General features: G+C 39.4%; 1 long non-coding RNA gene across 7 annotated transcripts in view; it reads left to right on the forward strand.

Annotated features, from left to right (window-relative positions):
- Positions 1 to 10,014: 10,014 nt before the first annotated feature.
- Positions 10,015 to 21,817, forward strand: part of LOC103462070 (uncharacterized) — a 33,568-nt gene continuing 21,765 nt past the window's right edge. For 4 of the 7 annotated variants that reach the window (XR_533267.1, XR_533266.1, XR_533265.1 and 1 more), the window contains exons 1-3: positions 10,015 to 10,063; positions 10,571 to 10,655; positions 12,013 to 12,091. This is a non-coding gene — a long non-coding RNA (uncharacterized LOC103462070). Of the gene's footprint in view, positions 10,064 to 10,570; positions 10,656 to 12,012; positions 12,092 to 21,668; positions 21,773 to 21,817 lie in introns of all 7 variants that reach the window. The other 3 variants (XR_533262.1, XR_533264.1, XR_533263.1) reach the window with 3 other exon arrangements.

Raw genomic sequence — 21,817 nt, forward strand, 5'->3', positions numbered from 1 at the left:
AGATCCTCATGTATCGATGACAATTTTCAATTTTCTTTACACCCTTGTCCCTCAGTGGGGTCAGGAGGTGCTGGTGCCCATCTCCAGCTAACGTTCCGGGCGAGAGGCGGGGTACACCCTGGACAGGTCACCAGTCTGTTGCAGGGCAACACAGAGACAGACAGGACACACAACCACTCACACCTAGGGACAATTTGGAGAGGCCAATTACCTTGACAGTCATGTTTTTGGACTGTGGGAGGAAACCGGAGTACCCGGAGAAAACCCACGCATGCACAGGGAGAACATGCAAACTCCATTCAGAAAGACCAGGGCCGGGAATCGAACCCAGACCCTTCTTGCTGCAAGGCAACAGCTCTACCAACTGCGCCACTGTGCAGCCTGCATTCATCTTTCACTTTTTTTATTTTACAATATTTAACAGCACTCTTTAATCTGAACATCCTCCACCCCCCATGTTAACTAATGTTTGAGTTTTCTTCATTATCACAATCACTACGGACAAATGAACTGGAACCCAGTGGCGTTTCTCCGCATATGTACATCACACATTTCACGTAGGACACCGAGAAATCAGGCTGGTGAAAAATCATAATTATAGATATCATAATAACGACATTTAAGCATCTTCATAGTCCAAATGCTCCGGAATAATAAGCATCTGTGCTTAATTTCATTCAATATTTCCATCAAGGTGTTGGGATTTTATCTTCCTTTGTCTGATCTACTCTTGGTCACTGAAGTGGAAATGCAAGGGAAAAAATAGCCCAGAAAACGACTTTAGTTACTGAAAAGAATCTCGGAGTAGAAACTCAAGAAGCCAGTCTTTTCTGTCTTCTGTAACAGAAATATTTTAAGATGTTTTTACCTCGCTTGTGTGCGTGCGGTGGCAGGTTAACTCTGATCCTCTTGCTTATCACAGTTCCAGTTGGATCAAACCTGCAAATTTAGCGCAAGTAAATAATTATTTAGTTGTAACTATTTCTTGGTTTATGAAGATAAACAGTGAATGACCTGTTCACTTGTCTTTCCCATTTTGTTGAGTTGCTAATGATGTGTGATTTTAACCCTTTCAAGCATGAATTATGATCCTTTGTGTCAGGATTTTTTCCCAATTTTTATTTTTATTTTCTTAAGGTAGAAAAAAGATAGGAATTTATTATTATTATTCTTTTAATAATTGTAATTTTCTCCAAATACAAAGTTATTTGAAAATAGTATTGTTCTTTAATATATTGTGACATCTGATGTCACAATATATATTTTTTACCTTGAAGAGGTGTCTACAGTAGCAGGAAGGACCTCGTCGGTTTGCATGCTTCTTTGTCTGTCGGCCATATTGGATTTAACAAAAAATAATTTCTTGCATTTGCAGCTGATGGCCAGTAGTTGATAATGTATTTTATGATGCATTAGTGTCCACTTCATTGGTCTGTGTGCATGTATAACATAAAAATCCACAAGAAGCACAAGAAAATGGCTTTTAGATTGCTGTCCACTGTAGTGACCACTATGCATGAAAGGGTTAAAACCTGTAGAGGACTTAGACATGTTAGTGCGCCCCTGAATCCAGCCACCCTTCAAATATGCCAGACTGTAAGGCTTCTTGCTGCAGCAGAATTATGTCATGTTATGTGTGACGAATTCCAATCCGTCAATAAAGAGACAGACGGCGAGTTCCGTCTCTTTAGTAGTTAGTAGTTAGTAGTTAGTAGTTAAAACTTTATTGTCATATTGCATACACAAGGTGAATACAAAACGAAATTTCGTTGCATACAGCTCAGGACAGTAAATATGTATATAAATATAGAAAATATAGAGTGAAGGAATTTAGTCTCTTTATACTGGGAAATAATAAGTGAACATACTTATTATTGGAGCCAACACTGAAAAGAGGTGAAAGCAGTTACTTACAGTTCAGTAAAAATAAAAATAAAAATCTGATGTTGGTTTGCTGCAGCACTGCTTCTCAAATTCCATTTTATTTTTTGAAGGTTTTTTTTGTGTGTGTTATGAACAATAAGTTCAAACTGTGATCCAGGGAAACAAAGTATTTTATTACTATTGATTATTATTATTCTTTACCAACTTTTAACTTAAAAAAGCACTTGTTGTTACACATATTACAGTGAAATTTAATGTATTTTTTTAGCCAATAAGAGTATGTCTGTTTTTTAAAATAAATGGATAAAATAATAGTCAATGTGAAATACCATAATGAGAAAAAAAATAATTGTATATTTCTGAATATTTCTGTGTGAGATTATTCTGCTGCCATAAAATATGATTTTACTTTGAGGCTTGTGTCTGATTTTTACTTGGGTGAACAATGCAATTTGTCACAGGCTAAAAGCAAGAATTTTAATTGTTTATTATATACTGGTAAGTAATTGGATCTTTCAACCAAAGCTTAACAGAAGTGCGTTTTGTTAAGAATTTAAACATATTTTAATGTTTCTTTAAGGCGAGTGATTTCCATTCAAAGCCAAAGTTAGAAACAAAAGTTACATTTGCAATCTAAAAATAGCATTAGATCTACTGAATGAAGCCTTCAGCTCAGCCTCAACAATGGCATGTGTCCAGTGTTTTGTTGCCCTGCAAAAGTCAACCACTGGCTCTCTAAACAAAAACAATAGGCCTGCCAATAGAAAGCGGTCATTCTGTAGTTCTTTGAAGGAGGCTCTGTGTTAGCACATCAAGTTTTGTGGGACCTGTCTAGAGCTCAATTCACAGAGACTGAGGGGCTTTCATCTCTCTAGAGCCTATCACTCCAAACTGGAAAACAGGAGCTCAGGGACTCTCAGCTCAGAACTCCGACCCGGCTTCCCCGTCCTCAAACCCCCCCTTCTCCTGCCTGTCACAGCGGCGGCCCCTTCTCAAAGGGAGTCTTTCAGCTTTGTTTGTGGGACCCCGGCTCCAGGTCAATGTGAGCCCAGAGATGTAGTGCTGCAGCCTAGGAGCAAACAAATAGTTTGCTCGGTGAGCTTCGGACGTTGTTCTAGATATTTCATCAGACCGAAGCTATTACTGATTAAAGTATTTAGTGTTGCTACACCAGAACTAATATGACTGCGGTGACAGAGGTGCCAGGCTCTGCGTTAGATTCTATTACTTCGTCAGCGGAGGTGGGCTGTCGGTTCACCAGCAAAAGTTCACACACTTCTTATTGATGTGGCAAAAACTCATTCGACACGTCTCAACAAAATGCCACGGAATGTCTAAGATAAATTAAAACTGGTGACGCCTGCTGTGGCATTTTCAGAAACACAATTATACTGACCTGGACGGGAATGGCATTTAAAAGAAACATATTTGCACCCATCAGAGGGATTATTGCAACAAATCCCGTTTAATAGACAGACTAATAGAACCTGCGCCAGGCAAAGACCTTGATGTATTTCGTCCAACATTAGGGCTGAATTAGCTTGTGTCCGTCAGAATGTTCTTCCTTTGATCTGCGCCGTGATGGGGCTGTTTTGCTCGTGTACAAGGTCGCGTCCTTGTGCGGTGTGTGTTTTGTCGTGCCCTCTGCGACCTCCCTGAGTGGCAGCCGGGCTTCATTGGGGAGACACCGCCGCTGTCTTCCATCTCCTGCTGTCTTTGCTCAAGCCTTTGTGTGAGCCTCAGCTGCTGATTGGGCTGTATAATGTGACTGATGTCCTCTGGGCAATCTGCTGTTGGGACAAGGACGCGCTCAGGTGATCCAGAGGCTGATTGGCGCCGGGCTAATGGAGAGGACGCCGCGACCTCTAGGGGTGCCAGGTGCCAAACCGGGCCTGTTAATTATGCATCGAGAAGCTGCTGGAACCAGCCTCCCTCTGCTCATGTGGCGTCTAAACAAGCAGAGAAATTCACCAGTAACACAATCTTGCTAGTCTGGGTACGTGCGTGTGTGTATGTTTGCGTGTGCATGTGTGTGAGTGTGCGTACGCCAACATGTGTGCGAGAATTTAGACCATCTGGTGTCATGCTGAGCTGTCTCTCTGCGCATTGCGTGAACATCAGAGAAGAGGATACTTAACTACTGTGCATAGGTGTGTGAAATGTCCATATTTACCTGAGTTAGGATTTCATGGCTGGGCTGGAAGAGCCAGCTGATCACATTTATTTTTCCTTTTCTTTCCTTCCTGTCCTCTGCACCTTCTTCATCCCTCCCTCTTCTTCTCTTTCCAGCATCTCGCTCTGTTTTCGCTTTCAGATGGTCTGCTAGATAGGCTAATTCTCCGCCACTTTATCATCTACTATAATCAGACGGGCGTAAAGAAGCTGTGTTACGCCGTGTTACATGTACTTCAGTTTATGTGTGTGTGTGTGCGTGTGTGTGTGTGTGCGTGTGGTGGACTGTGTTGTTGGGGGCTCTGGCTGCCAACACTATTTCTTTTAGACAGACAAAAAGCCTTGTTTTGGATGAGGTATGTTTATTGTTCATGCTGACACCGCTTTTATGACAGGATGACTAACGAGTACACTTTTACGTAAGTGCAAATGTGTATCTTTGTGGCACAAACACTGTTGAGAACAACAGGAATTAGCAGAAGTCAAAGTGAAATTTATGGTTTCAAAACTCCGGGGTAGCTGGAGAGAAATGGCTCGGTGCAACTATACGCATTTTTTAAAAGTTTCTTTTTTAAATTCCGTTTTATCTCCATTTACACAAAAAAGGGTTTAACATCTACAAAATGTCACATATCCACAGTGCCTTTCAAAAGTGTTCATGTTGCTTTTTTTTTTTTTTTTTACATTTCTGTTACATTGCAATCAGAAACCAATCTAACACAGATGTGCATTGATATAAATAATCCCACTGCGACTTTGTTGTTGTGTCATTTTCTACTAAAAGGGAGGCTTCTTAAATCTTTCGAAACCACCAACAGGTTTTTTTCCAGGACTGCCCCATACTTCTCTCCATCCCAACTTCTCACTAACTTTGACCAGCTATGCCCTCCCTGCTGCTCAAAGTCCTCCTCACAGGATGATGCTCCTGCATTGCAGCATGGGTAAGGTGTTTTATGGGTGATCGCCATCATCTGACTGCACTAACTTCTTCGACAAGTTCTCTGTGTCCCCCACAAATTTTAAACAAGCCTTCCTACGGCGTTCTTCCAATGATGGGTTCCTTCTTGTCAATCTAACAATAAAAGCCAGATTTGGGGAATGTCCAGCTAATGCAGTCGTCCTCAGATTCTCAGTAGCTGTGGATCTCTGGTTGACGACAAATATCTGACATTAGTCTACATCTGGTTAAATTTCTCAACACTTTCCTCCCTGAACTGTTTGCTGTGGATTTCTGCTTTTCTTTGTCTTCATGATGCCGTTTGTTTATGAAGGTTCTCTTACAGAACAGCTGGATTTATACAGAGATCAATTTACACACAAATTGACTTGATTTACTAATTAGGTGACTTCTTAACGGGGTTGAGTTCACTTGATTTTATTCAGAGGGGTCAGGGTAAAGAGAGCTGAACACAAAAGCACGTAAGCACTATTAACGTTTTTATTTGTGAGAATCTTTGTAAACCATGTTGTTTCACTTTATTTTGTGCTTGACTGCTACATAAAACCCTTGTGAAATCAATTTAAGCTGGTGGTCATAATGTGATGAACTATGAAAAAGTTCAAGGGGTATGAGTATTTTTGCAGTGTATTATTTTCTGTGCAAAATCTGTTAAAGTACTAATTGCTCATGTGTAAACATTTATAGTGCACTCGTTTCTTTGCAGTTTTGGCCTTTACATTAATATTACAAGAAATACCTGGTAATTAGTAGAGGTAAAAGTCAAACTAAATGAGGTTGCAGATACAGTAGAGGTGTTCATATTATTTTACTTTGAAAGTATTTGTCCTCTAATACTCATATTATTATTCTGTGACTGTATCGTTGTACTGGAGCTGAGATAAAGAGCATGTTGTAATGTCTGAAAGCAGCTAGAGGTCCATTACGTAGCTTACGTCCAGACAGGATGATGTCATTAGAAAGAAAGCCTAAAAGGATCTGGTCTGAAAGGAGATTCTTTCTTTTTTATGCAGCTCCGAATACAAAGCAGTTAGTTTAGATTGTCCTTTATTTTAAGAGCAAATTTTATCAGCTGAGTAGATTAATGTGTAAAACATTGTTGAATAAAAAAAAGCGAGTCAAGTCATGCTGTGTTTTGTCTTCATCAATCCATTTTTAGTACCTGCTTAAACCTTACAGGTTTGCATGGGGAACTGGTTCCTCTGGTAATCAATAGACGGAATTTGGAGTACACCCAAGGCACCACCAGTCCATTGTAGAGCAATATAGAGACACACAACCGTGCCGATACACACATTCACCACTGCAGACAAGATGGAGAGACCATTAACCTCAAATGGAGGAAGAACGGAGGGAGGAAACCAAAGGAACCAATGAGAACCCAAACATGCTCATGACCCCAGCTGGGCTCTGACTCCAGGATTTTCTTGCTATGAGATGAAAGCACTAAAAAACCAGTTCCCTTGTGCAGCCCATAACGCAATAAATCAAAGAAAAGAATTGACATTTGCACTTGGTGATGCAAATAAATGACAAAAGCAACATTGTACAAGTGAAACAGATGTGGTGACCTTTGTGATAAATAAACAACTTTAGTTACAAATTAAAAAACAAAACAAAAAAAAAACATTGGGTTCATAGTGGTTGCTATGAACCCATAGCAAACATGAGTTCATAGTAAACATGGACCCAGTTTAATAAGTAATACAGCTACTCAAACAGAACGCCCTGTCCTCGCCAACTCCATTGTTTTCTAATTCAAAAACAATGTTTATTGAAAAAGTTACTTCTAGTCAGTGTCTGCTGTTTTGGCACTGAAACAACTTAGCTGTAGTTAAGTAATGACTAGACCACCTTATTACCACTTTATTTTGTGTTAAGCAAGTATCTATAATTGGATTTCAGGCATAGAGAACCTGAATGGATGCTACATAAATAATCACTAAAGGCTTATTGCAGTACAGGGAGTTATTTGTCGCATATATAAAGCGTGCAGTAGTAATTAAAAAAATGATAGATTTGCATTATATTGTGCAACTTTACTGCATACTTATGAATAGTACTATACCGGTTCATGATTTTCATGCACAACAATTCCTCATATTTACAAAAAAAAGGAGATGAAATCCAGTTGATTGAGATGATCAGAAGGTAACCATAACTCACAAAACACACTTCTTACAACCAAGGTACGAAGGAGTACTGACCCAACATGCTACACCTTAAAGCAGATGGATTTTAAGGTAACTACATTCAGCAGGTGCCACTGCTGAATCTTAAGAACAGGAAACTGTCCCTATAATTTGCACAGGTTCACCAAAACTGGACAATTAGAGACTGACAAAAACTTACCTTGCCCCCGAGTTTCTATTGGGGCAGATCTTTGCGTTAAAAACACAGAAAGCTGAATCCATCCTGTCTTGGATCAGTAGTTGAGGCTGCTGGTGATGGTGTAATAGTGAGCGGAAAAGGCACTACTTTGTATCAACCGAACATCATTTAAAGGCCACTGACTACCTGAATGTTGTTACTAACCACGTCCATTTATTTAAGATTACACTGTCCTCATCTTCCTGCTTCCAGCAGCCATCATATTAATACGAAAAAGTAAAACTGTGAGGAATCATTCAGAGACTCAGACATCTCTGAGCGCAAAATGGGAGTAGTAGCCAGGTGTGCCTAATAAATTGGCCACCATGTATGCATTTGAAGAGTGAACTTCATTTTGAATTAAATGAGACAATCCATACCGAGAGGTGGGAGAAAAAAGTAAAAGGTTGAGCGAAAATGATAACTGTGAACTACAAGTGTTTCATTTATTTTAGTTGGTTAATATATACCAGAACAATGCTATGTCATAAAATAACTTTATATTTCTTTTTCACAATTGCCAGAAAAACAAGTTTTAGTGTTTGTTGAATTTTTATCTGCACAGTCTAGGGGGAACGTCTGTGGTTTAATTCATCAGAACAGAGCAGTGTCCTGTTGAGCATTGTCATTTATCTGTTTTCGCAGACTTACTGCTGAGGTCCGACCCCTCTAATGGCGAGAACTTTCCATCTAGTTAGAGAAACATCGTAAGTAGGAGTTCTGCAAACTCCCACGCAGCTTGAAAAGCAAAGTATGTCACATTTGAGTTATCGTCAGAATGGCGGATGCAGTTTTTGTAGCTGCGTTTAAAAAGATTAAGTTCTGAAGTCACACCGAGCAAACATTAAATTCATTCCTCTTCGTCTCTCTTGTGGTTTTCTGGGGTCGTGTTTTCAGTTATCATATTTCATCTACGTCGAGAGAGAGAGAGAGAGAATGAAATACGGTGTGATAAATGTGAGATTTGCGCGCAGTCGAGTGCAGAGGAGTTCATAATAAAAAGTTTTATTGTCTGCGACGTTTTTGGTTGTTTGGCTCAGACTCAGCTATCTGACAGTGGCCTTGACAAATAATCCGTCGCGCGAATGCTTCAAACTCCGGGTCATTGTCACAGAGGGGAATGCTTGTGTATCTGACGCTGCACCAAAGCTCAAACGCATTAAACAGCAGCTTAAATTCTTCGAGTCATACCAGCAATGAGTCATGACATACTGTAGGTTTGGTTAAATCCCCCATGACTGGAAGTTTTGATGTGACTTTAGATAAGGCTCTGTTCGGCTTTTTTTTTCTTCCTGCCTCTAAATATTCCCAACTGTCTCAGTAGATTACAAAAGGACATTATTCACCCAGATTTCTAATATTTCTACAGAAGCTGGATTGTTGTGGCAATCAGAAGAGTGATTCCCAGGTCATCTAAAGGATTATTTATAATTAAATATTACTGATCATCCAGACATTAAGCTTAAACCTTTTATCATGATAACTAGAGATATATCTCTATTGGCATTATAGAAATCTAAGCCGTTTTATGGTTGGTGAGCAATGATGATTTATTATTGCTGATGAACTCCTGGACTTTGGCATTGAAATGCATCCTTGCTCTTCACCCCAAGCTTTAGCTCTCTCCACTGATTCTCTGACAGATTCACGTATGGACTCTGCCTAGGCAGATCCAGAATGTAAATATTTTTGTAACCTGAGCATTTCTTCACCTCTTTAATTTTTTTGTTTTTGGGTCTTTGTCAAGCTGACTTGAGCAATGCTACACAAGACTGAGTTTCTCTGCAGACTGCTTGGTTGAGAATCTTGATGGAGTCCTCTTTCTTCATGATGTCGTTCCCTTTAACACCCACAAATTTGAAATCCATAAACACGCTTTTAAGAATAACGTTTATGTGTTGTACTAATAACTAATAAAACATAAATGGTACTCTAAAGGTAGCAGACAAATGCCACATAGGACTCAATAAGCACACCTTTGAGTGCCCAGTATGCACCAGGTGTACAGTGAATAACTATAAAAAATATGTTTAATTTGCTTTTGTCTGCAAATATTTGTTTTAATTTACTAGTTCCTAAAAAAGATCTATTTTTAGTAGGACAAAAGAATGTAAGAAGTAATGATTGATTAAGGTACAACCAGTACTGATGTCACAACATTTCTGTATGTTTAAGGCTGGCTGTGTTTTCAGAGAGCAGCGAGGAGTTGTCAGGAGAGATTTAGAAGAAAATAAAGCACATTCCAGCCAGAAAAACCATACTGCATAGTTTAATAGAGTAAGGGGAACAGATTTTCAGTCAGTTTTTGAAGGATGCATTTAGTAGCGATTACAACAGGGATGAGAATTTATATCAAGGGGAGCAGCCATTTGAGTAAATTGTATAGGGAGCAAATATTAAACTATTAAATATTAAACATACAATTGTTTTAATATTCCTTTCATATTTTCTGAGACTAGAGTTTATCCTATATATTTGTAACCCAGGTGATTTGGGACAACCCAGGTATTTTTAATAATTGAGTTTATGTCTCCTATTGTATATTTTATCCTGCCCACCACTCTTGAACTAGCATGAAATCTTGCGAGATTTTGTGGGATTTGAGTTTTTAAAAGTAGGGCGGTGCTAACGTTTGGTCTGAGAGAGTGTGTGGTGGACGTTCAGGGCCGGCTGCTGCAGGTGAGAATAGTTTTAATTCATTTATTTTTCGTTTTTGGTTGTAATCCACTTAGTGGTATGCCTTTCAGTTTCTAGATGTATCTAATCTTCAAGAGAATCAGTTTTCTTTGGCTTAGAAATCAGACAAAACAAACCAGTGAGTGTCTGTTAGATTTTTTTGGTGCATGCTAATGCTAACGTTAGCATGCTATGTTAAGGCTGATGCCATGTTTGGTTGTTGACCTGTGACCATTGAGCTAATTTGTTTAGCATTTTTGTTATGCTTGTATATTATCTGATGATGCAATATTTAACATTCAATACTATAATATTAATTAAGATAAAGAGTATTTGAACCCTTGTCCTAATATTGGGCTACGATGAGCAGTGAAGTAATCATGTTCATGCCTATTTTTTAGCTAATAATTTCATTTATTCATTAGAAGGAAGTGTAAATGGTATTAATAATGACTTGATACTGGCTAATATTAAGAGGAAAACGACTTAATGTTGGTCGTATTTATGCAGGCCAGCTCCCTATTTGATGGAGAGCTACCAATAGGCTTGAGGCCCAAAGAACCGGAAGTAGAGCTGCTGGATCTCCTTCTCTGTGGTAGGAAGGATTGTTTTAATTTCTTTCTGGGAACAACATTGAAACGTGCTAAAACTGGTACAGTCTTTTTTGTTGTTGTTGATTCTTGGATTGGTTACTGGATAAACAGAACTAGACTATTGGCACTTGTGTGGGATCTGTATTAACATATGGACATTTTTTAAAGAATTTCATCATCAACTTATTGGAAATGCTGTGGTTGATGTAAAATTTAACCGATTTTGACTATGAAAGTTTATCCTGTATGTATTGTAAATATTTTTTTTCTAACTTTAACATAAATCTGCACTATTTTTCTGTCCAAGTTAAACACAGCCCCAATCCTTCCCATGTTGTATCTCTGCTCTTCTGATAAATAGTCCCTTACATTGAATACTCATCACCTCTTGAAGTAGAGTAGGAAATGAATATTTGTATGTGGTCCAGTTTTGATCTTTATGCATTCACTTATTTTATGCAGCATATTTTTCACTTGTCATTATGCTGTAGAACATCATATAAGTTTTGTCTGTCCAAAAATCCTGATTACATGACTGATTTGTAAAAGCAATAAAAGGGTCAAACTTTCAAAGGGACAAATACTTTTTATAGGCACTGTATTTCTCTTGACCCTTTCATAAGGACTGTAATAAAGTCTGGCTCCTTGGAAGCAGAATATAAAGAAAATACAGATGACATATGTTTCTTATAACTCATAAAGTCCACATACCGTATCTTCAATACAAATATTTCTCTTTTTGACTTTAATATAGCAATGAAACGGAGGCTTCAGAGATACAGAAAGGCAGACAGTGTGGTGTTGAGATGTGCCTAACTTTGGGTGTTGTAAACCAGGCATGTATTTTTATAGTCGATCTTCAGACTGCAAAGGGAAAAAAAACAGACGAACCTAAGCATAAAAAAGTTTCAACCCTGCAAAACTCACTCGTTTATCAGAACTAATGTAGTGCGGCTTGTAAATGTAGTCCAAACCGATTGAGCAAAATAGACTTCTGCTACAATGATTGTGCTGCTTCCATAGATGTGAAAAATGTAACCATAAAATAAAATAACCCTGTCGTGAAGAAAAACATAACAGAAATAAGAGAGACGTCCAAAGAACATTTGAGTTTTGGAGGGATAATAGTCATTTCTGAAGTGAAGCAGATTAGAACAATGACTCATTCCCCACGGTACAAGTTCAGTAGGAATTTTTAGACGTAAAAAGTTGTCCTTGTGTACTATAACGATGACGCGGCTTGTCTCCAATTACAGTAGGTATTGTGTAAGCATGCACACTCAGGATGAGAAGCTGTTCCCCTGATGCTGAGAGCCAACGTCACTGGTAGAGACAGAAATAACACACAATCTGTTTCAGATATAAATCCTCGGGGGATGCAGGAGGATGTGCTGCTCTCCTCCGTTGCACCGCTGGAGTCGTACATGAGACCATCCTGGTACGGTTGAGCTTTAAGTTGAACCCAAAATTATTTTTACATAGATTTAAAAAAAATAATTTTTATGATGATGAATCACATTTAAAACTGTAAGATATGTGAAGCAAACTTGCAAGGTCACATCCAAGGGCGAGTCAGCTCAAGGGATGTTGCACATATTCGCCAGGTGTGTTTCCTCCTCTTCTTTTTCCTGCTACGTTTTTCTTTCTTTTCTTTTTTTTCCCTCTTAGTCAAACATTACACCCACTCTGGAGCTCTTCTACAAAATCGGGCCAATCTCCTCCTGTCTGCGGAGATTGAGCTGCTCATCAGAGTCTGTTAATTACATCGTTCTCTAAAGGGATGACAAGTTAAGCCACTTTCTTTTCGTGGTTGGGTTTTGAGACACGGATTCGGCCCTAAAGGCTAACACGAATAACCCATTGGGTGAAAATAGCCCCGACGATTGGTTAGAGGGAAATAACTATCTTAGTGTTGTGCTGGCTAAGACAGGAACATTAGGATTCAAAATGTGTCCCTGCTTGGCACTTTACAGTTGTGGTCTTTTTTTTTCTTCCCCCCTCTCTCCCCTACGGGCTACTCTATTACAGAGAGAACAAGCACATAATTGGAATTTAATACAGTTACAGATAGAGAAGACATATGATTGTCTTGTGGAACTTAGGGACTCGTTAAACCTCAACAATGACATGTACAACAAAGCCAACGGGCAGCAGTGATCTCTTCATGAGGACCGTATTACGTTAAACTTAAAGAGCCCTGTGGGTTTATTAGAGTTTGAGCTGCGCTAAACGACTCTTTCTAATTCTTAAAGCTATTGTTGACGCTACTGTCTGATAGCTCAGCTCAACCTAACAAGATGTAAAAAGGTCAAATGATTCATGCACTTTAACCTTCAATAGAGTGCTTTTAACTTGCACAACCAGATTCTTTTATAAACGTGATCTATCAGCATTTTGATCGATCGTTGTAAAAACTGCATTCGTTTCCCTGTAGCTGTTCTTTGTAACTTTTCCAACACATTTCCCCCTTTTTCCATCAAGTTTCCAAACTCTGACATGATTTGAATGATGTCAGTTAAATATACAGTTCAGTTTTACATTTTATCAAAGAATATTGAAATGCTTCTCAACAATTACGAGGACAAAAACTACTATTGGCATTACATTAATCAAACTCTTCTTATTTTTGAGAATGTCTTTGATGAGGAGCTCGATGTTCTTCTTGGCATCAACCTAATCCATGGTGCTCTCCACAGATTTTGCGAGGCTCAAGTCAGGACTCGGACTAGACCATTTCAGAGCATTATTATTACTTCCAGTCAGAGGAAATAGAGATTAAAAAAAAATATTACTCTAAACCTAAATCTTTCAGGGGTGTGAATGATTTTGAACTTTATTGTATCTGTAACACACTGCATGAAAACATAGCCTAACTTAAAAATGTATATTTTTCACAGATATAGAAAGCTTCTCAAATCACAAACTGTTTTGAAGAATCTGTAATTGGCGGACAATAATCCTGCCCTCGGATTCTTTGGATAACTTTTTTTGTGCCTTTCTGATTTTTATTCATTGCTTCCGTATTTGATTGTTTTCGTCGATGGTTTAAAGTAACAGTTTTACTTTCACTCCTAGATGGATATATCTGATGTGTCCAAAGTGACCTTCGTCTGAATGGTTATGTTCCATTTCTTCTGACTTTTCACTCATTGCTGCAACACACTTACGGGACTCCATTTGAGTCAGAGGGTCCAGAAAGTGGAAGATGAATTGCAAGCATTGCGCATGATGAGCTTGGCTGATGTTGTGACTTGTGCTCTGTTGAGTAACTGGGACTCTGTTGAGTAACAGTAGCTCACACCTTTGTTTGGAGTTTGCAGGTTTCAAATGTGTGTTTTCACTTGCACTGCATGGACAAAGCTGCTACCACATGCGTCAAATGAATCACTTAAGTTTGGAACGTCATGTTATTACAGCCAGTTTCCTTCAAAAAAAACATTTTTAAAATGAAATTATTCATAAATATTACAACACTTCACAGTTTTGTTGGCTCAGATTGCACAACTTTGTAACTGATACAAGCATCTATCCGTTGTTTTTTTTTTTTTTTTTCTTGTATTCCCTCATCTGTGGTCATCGTTATTCCAATTGTTTTTTTTTTTTTTTTCCAAGTTGGGAATGTTTGGTCACATTGTTAAAACCTCATCATTAGCCAACACAAGATATTTGTTTTGATATCTGTGCAGCACTTTCTTTTTGTTAAACCTGTTGTTTTTTTTATTTTTTACCAGTTTACTCTGAATATTAGAGCAAATATGTCTGTTTCTTGGAGATTGCACATATGTTAGTTGAAGTGAGAATAGCTGTGTCATTAGGTGTTCAAATTTCACCGGTGAAGCCTTGGATAACAAGAATGTTACTCAGGAAACTGAATCTTAGAATATGTCTGAATGTCATTCTAGTTTTCAGTACGTTCTTCTTTGCAGGCGTACACGCCTTCATCCCTCTCTTCAAACGCCTTCCTCGTCCGACGTTGCTCTCGCAAGGAAGTCCGTCTACTTCAGGCATATTTTCTTACAGGCCAGCAAATATCAATAGCATCTGGATGATATTTACTGGTGTGGGGAAGATGAATGTCCTGCTCTAAATGCTTCAACCTCATTGCCTTTTGGAATATTAGTCATGTAAACAACGTCTGCTTATTAATGGTAAAAGCTTTCCCTAATGATCCACACCTCACATGAGTCTGAAATATCAAGTCAGGATATAAAGAGCAGCCATAGATCATCATAATGAATGATGGGAGGCTGGCGGAAGGCTGGGGGAGGAGACCCGTCTCCATGCTAATTCACTCGCTATTTCCCTTCTTGATTCATATGCTATTTGGTGATAATACATCAAGGCTGTATGATTCTTCCATTAATGCAGCGAGCTTTGCCTTCACTTTGCTGATGACGATTTGTCAGCATTATAGAGCACTTACAAACCTGAAGATTTCTTTCAGGTCTAAAGGAAGAAGACGTACAAGCCACTGTAGTTGCTCGCAAGGTTGAAATCGCAATCTGACGTCCCATTTACACGCAGAGCTATTCTGCCTCCCGAAATGAACTCCACAAGGAATGGAAATAATTTACAAACCTAATCAAATGTGTTCAAAAGAAGCAGTATGTGTCTTTTAACGAGCGCTCTGATATCAGTCTGACACAATCAGTCTCCTGAGAGAACCCATCAAAGCCCTGTTACTTTTTATCATGCTGGATGATTTCTATGAAAATTGGCATGACTGTAAATTTGCTTCTTGTCAAACGTTGAGTAATCAGAAGCCAGCCAGCTGTAAATAAACAAATGCACTTCACTACCCCCTGGCATACTAATCAGCTCAATCACAATATTGTTCATAATGGGGGGTGGGGGGAGATGATGGGGAGTATTTCCTTTCATGGTGCTGCTAAATGGCCAGTGTTAATGATAATTCTGTAATGAATCACAAATATACCTCTGAATTTGCTCTAACGGCTTCTGTCGCTTATCCGCGTCCGTGAACAGATTGGCTTTAATGCGACCAATCTCTGTAAAACACCAACTGGTTCATATCACAGCAGTGCAGTAATGAAAGTGCCTCCGGGAGCAATGGTTAAAGGGGTCACATGTCTGTAGTGGTGCATTAGCATCGCTGTAAGGGTGTAACACTACCTACGATGCAGGTGGATGTGTCGGTTCAGCCTCTTATATGGAATAATTTAATTCTCCAATTAGCTCAAAAGGGTTTGGAGAAGGTAATGGATGGGAAACTTAAGTGGCGTTAAGCCCATCTGTTGTCGGTTCTTTTTTTTCTTTTTTTCTTTTAAGCTTCTGCTATTGAACGATAAATGCCCCTGATATAATTATGAGGATGTTATCGGCTGTCACTCAAAAACGATTTATTTTAAGTTTAGTTTATAAATATAGCTTCATCTGAAGGCAAACTGGTCCAGGTTGCATACATAAATTAAATCATACAATTGAGTCGTTTCTGCATCCCTAGAATAAAACACGGAGGCACAGTAGTTGAATTAAGTTTACTGTCGATTACTAAAACATTTTTTTATGTTAGGAAAACTTGTTAATTGCATCAGTTCTTTCACTTTGCTTAAAACTTTACATACAAAATGTTTGCATTTAGATGACTTCATTTGTCATCTGTCAATGACAAATGAAAACATTTTTAAATGGCATACAGAACAATGTTTTAATTGACATGCATATATAATTAATTTAAAACATTCTAAACTTCACCTTCTACAGTTCGATAGTGTGTATAATTATTTTTCAAAGCTTAAGGGTTTATTTGTATGAACCCAATGATGAAAGACATTCTCGTTTGTGTGCGTGTCTGTGTGTGTATTTTTTTATATTGTGAGATTTATTGCTAACTTAGCAGATCAGTAGAGATGAATAAATTATTTTACACTCCACAGATGATAAACGGAAAGAAAAATAATCATTACACAGCCAACAATGTTTTTGACAAAAGGCAGGACTGATCCAGGTTTTAAAGATCAGAATTGTAAAAATCTTACCTGGATTTATTTTGATGGTTATGGTTATTGAAATGTCAAAAAAAAAACTGTTATGAGTATGTATTACTCTGTTTATTAGTTAGTTTAGATTTTTTTAACTGGTAACCTCAGGAGGAAGTTTTTATTGCTTTCTGGTCTTGGCAGGTTTGCTTTTTGTGTTAACAAGTAATTGAACAGATGGGCCTGATAAATTGACCAGTGAGTCCAAATGGAGGACTTGCCTTAAAAATAAATGCACCGGACATGGAGGATCCCACAGAAACCTCTGTTGAATTTCTTTTTTTTTATCCATTTAAGTGACTAAATGCATCTCAGCCTAAGCCTTTCCCATCTATGCACAATTCTTCTGCTTTTAGCCTCACCAACTTTATTTGAATTGAAATAACAAATCACTTTAGGTGACTTGCTTGTTGAAATCAGTGCAGTGTAGTTGTAATAATGTATGAGTGCAGAGTGGGGTAATACATGCCTAGACATGGATTCATGTTTCAGATACATTGCTATTCGGCCCACTGAGTCTGGATCTTTCAGTTTGCATAATCATCATCCGTCCTGTTGGCTGGGGAGCCAAAGGGAGTGCAGGAAATTAGCGGATGTCTGCTCAGAAAATTGCTTTATATGTTACTGTGGTGATTTCTCAAACGAGGCCGGTAACAAAATTTATAAAATGGAAGTAATGTCGGCAAGAGAGGATGTTACTGAGCATGAAATCTGGTGCACTGAAAACTACCAGCATGGCATGCAACATGTAGTTTAACTCACTTTTCTGTTCATGTTAGTTTTTATCAGCCTCTTTCGAGCCCAGGAGTATTATAAAATTTAAATTTAACGTTAATGCATTCGAGCAAATTCATCCACGCCCTTGGAAACGATGTTGTATTCCTTAATATTGATTAATCTCTTATTGCAGTAAGATAAGTAAATTTGACATGCTACTGGCATTAAACAAAAAAGGAACATTTGGAAATCACCTCATTCTGTTAAGTATGATGGAGGATGATGCCATGTGGTTCCTTCTTTTCCCAAAGCTCCAGGAACCTTGTTAGAGTGCACTGCCTCTTGGAAGATTTGAAATATTACGACATTTTACAGTAAAAAAACCCGAAGAAAAAACCACTGAAAATGGGTCATCACTTGGTATTCGCAAAGGATAATGGACAATAGCTATGAATGGTTCATTATACAAAATATGAAATTTCCCATTGCCTTCAAAATGACCAGACCTCAAATTTATAGCAAAAATGAGCTAAACAGATTAACACATTAAGGAGGACTCAGGACTCTGGACAATTTAGAGAGATTTTGCCAAACAAAAATGATCAAAGATGCCTCTTTCTTTTTGTGCTTCAACCTTGTAATATTTTACAGGCTACATCGGTTCTATTGGAAAAAGAGCCTTGACAGCCTTGACATTTTGTCAAAAAACCAGTTGCTGCTTATGGTGGGTGCAGTGCTAAGATTTTAACTTCTCATTTTGTCTGAGGGTAATCTGGACTTTCATTTCCAATCGGAGCCTACAGTGTCTGTATTGTTTACCAATCGTGTAGCGTAGAGGTAAAGCCTTGTGAGCCTTGGACAAACTACTGCAAGACAATTTTCCTTCCATGGACAGAGTGCAACTTGTAGAAATGTATAGTTTGAAATCATCATATCATTAATTCAAGCTTCTTACTCTACCGAGTTATTGTTTGATGCAACATATTTTCTGGACATTTTATGTGAACATGTCTCAAGCCTTAATGAAGTTTAGTTGAGCTTGTCAAAGTTGGACACAACAACATGTTAGAAGCAGAGGAAAAGAATGAGAAGTAGAGAAAGGTACAAACCTCACCAGGTAATGGCCTTTTCCACTCTGATCATTTTGGCCTAACGTGACTACTTTGTAACGCACTTGGAACCTCTTGGGATTTAACCTGGGGAGTAACTTTTATTCATCTGCTGTTATATTGATGGGTGAGTCAAAAAGCTTCATCCAGACATTGAAGTCCATTGGAGAGACAGTTTCCCTCATTCTTCGGACAAACTGCTCAGAAGAGCAACAAGCCGAGACTGCCTCATCAAAGAGAGCGTGAGAGTTGAAGAGAGAGGCTGCTAATCTGCCTGCTCACTGGTGGCCTGAGATCCAGATGGGGGATGATGTTTCCACAGACATGAGGTAGTAAAAGTTCTGCTCATTAAATATTTCCCTCTTTTTCTTAGATCAGATATGATCACTTAAAGTAAGATAAGATCGCTGAGATCTTAATCGGCTGAACAATAAGAAAGCTGAATACTGCCGTTTACTCAGATCCCTTGTATTTTTGTCATTAGAAGTAGATTGTTTGCTCATCACGGTTTGTTCCTGGGTTATAATCAATAAATACATGTCAATATTAGTTTTGATCGATAATGCCCTTACCCATTGATTCTTTTGGCAGCGCAAGGAGATTTTTTTATCCATGTTTGATTCAGGCCTTTTTCTGACTGAAAATAAGCCATGGAACCGAGATAAATTAAATATCTGGTTTGATTTAATTTAATAGCAATTGGTACGGGAAAAGAAAAATCACCTTTATTAAGATGCAGGAATTGACTGAAACAAAATGATTGATTTAATAACACAGTAATATAAATTAAAGCAGGGCTAATATCCAGTATAGCAGATGGCCTTTCTTCTTTGCAGATCAATTTCCTGAAACCGAAGTTTGGATTATTCTAAAATTTTCAATGTGTTTGATTTTTAAAGCTGTTTACACTTTTTTTTTTTTTTCCCTGGGTTGCCAACAAATTTATCCACATCGGTATTCGAGCTGACTGGGTTGTCGTTGTTTTACAAACTGCCAGTCAATATGCAACTTCCACATATGATAAACCGTGTGCTATGCATCATTTCAGCTCTCACAAAAACCCAGAGCCATGTCCGAGAAAGGCTGATCAATCAACCAGACTCGCACACAGTGCATTACTTAAAACAGGAGAGCCACTTGACTCAGGAGTGGTCAAAATTATTGCTTTATTGGTGCCTTAAGTATGCCACTGGAGATGCAGCAGAAGTAGCCAAGCTTTAAAAGCATAGTGGCTCTCAGGTTCCCACGTGTAGAAGTGCTATCGGACTTGTCCAGCCAGCTCCGGCGCCTGTGCTTGCCTTGGCACTGGCACTAGCCTGGAACCGGGGCTATGCCTGGGGCCAGCAGCAGATACAAACACAGGGACTTATGTCCTGTGGAAATACAATACTGCTGCCCCTTCCCCCAGTGTCTACTTGTGAAGCCAGGGCCTTGGTCTTGTGGTTGGCTATAAGCGCTGGCGTGTACGTAGCCGTTTGTGCCATGTATGGGCAAGATAGGCTTTAGGAGTCCGAGTGCTGAAAAGGACACATTGTGCCTCCGTATCATCCGATCTTTTTCTTCAAACATGAAACAGATTTTTTTTTCAATAAGTGTGACTTTCTGGATGTCTCACCTGTCAGAAGGGATTTTCTGTAGCTCTTGATGTGAAATTGTCTTTGCGGAGGCCTGGCAGTATGCTGATGCATAGAAGAGCAGCACGGAAAAGGATGACACAAGCTCACTTTGTTTCACCCCGGAATCCCGGCCCGACCCTGGGCTGTATCATAATAACAGCTCTGTGTGACAACCATACTGGTCCACTCAGAGCAAATGTGAGCTGACAGTTGCTTCTGCGCGAGGAGCTTGCTGGCTGCGGCAGTTGCTGTTGGCCTCTCTGCAGCGTTATTGTACTGTAGATAATAAAAGCCACAGAGTGGTTCTGTGCCAACACTGGTGAGCTACAGCCAGGGCAGATATTGCGCACAGCAGCCAAAGCATCATGTACCATAAATAATGCAGCTGGGTCAGGACACGCGGAAGAGGACGGAGTCAACAGCGAGCGTCATGTCAGAGAAAATGTAGAGCCAGAGTAAACAGGATCCATAACTGGGAGTGGTTTGTGTTTGAGGCGCACGACCTCAAGGATAATGGGGCCGATGCAATGAAGTTACACGCTGAGCTAGATGCGCTGGATTTATTTTAAACAACACATGCTACATCGTCCACAGGACGAGGGGAATCCCCCCAAAACTCAAAGGAACGACCCAGTTCGCCGCAGACTCTCCAGGTCCGTTAAGCTTTGACAGAGTCTTTGTTTGTAATGGGCATTTTATGGTTGCAGGGTACACGGGAGGGTCGAGTATCAGACCGCCTGACCAAACAGTCACCCCACTGTTCTCCGGCAGAGAACACTCGGAGCAGCCTCAATTAGTTTCTGCAGTAATCTCCCATTCCTGTCACATGATCTGACCTGTTTGTAATAACACACAGGGGGCCTGGGCTGGTCTGCTCAGGAAATGAGATGATCCATGGCTGACAGCTTAGACACAGCTGCCATGTATCCGTTATTAATATGCTGCAAAAACAGTTTACTCTCCCCTGTCTGCGGGGAGGCGCATGCACATTTGTGCATGTGTTTGCCGGGACACAAACAAACGCACGTCGGAGATCAGTGTAGATCAGAGATCAGAAGATTAGCTCTAAAGCTGATCAGATTATTGTGCGTGCTTCATATTGCCTGCGAAACAAGCTGAGCTCAGTGATTTAGCTCCAACCTGTTGATACAACTCAATAGCATGGAATTTATTACTAAACATGCTACTGTAGAAGCTCTAAAATCATTTTTCAGTCTCTTCCCTTTCCATTATCTCCATTAGAGACCTAAAATCTCAGACGATCAGCGCTACAGCAAGCGTGTCATGTTTTTAGCGTTGATGATACGAGCGTTTTTGCTTTCACCCACGTCGCATCAATCCACACAGCCTTTCTTGCTTGCGTCGGTTGTGGAGTGGGATTGCATATGATGACTCGGTGAAGTGTTCGCAGACTTCTCCTTAAGAGAGCAGAGAAATACCTCGACTGAAAAGCTCCAGTTCAAAGGCTGAGATTTGCTTCTCCTTGGCTCTTGGCAGAGTGGGAGATCAAAGCTAAATGCTGAGCAACAAATGTGTGTTTCTGTCACTGGTGATTTGTCTGTGTGTTTGATCAGCAGCCTCCCTTATCTGCCTGCCTCACTCTGCTGTTAATGTGCAGTAATAGACTGCCTTTCATGAGACAAGAGACGACGGCGTTGACTTGAAAGATGTGACGTAGGTGAGTGGTGCAGATGGGAGCACACTCTGTGTTAGACTGATGCTG

Source organism: Poecilia reticulata, linkage group LG3, assembly GCF_000633615.1.
Source record: "Poecilia reticulata strain Guanapo linkage group LG3, Guppy_female_1.0+MT, whole genome shotgun sequence".
Taxonomy (NCBI): Eukaryota; Metazoa; Chordata; class Actinopteri; order Cyprinodontiformes; family Poeciliidae; genus Poecilia; species Poecilia reticulata.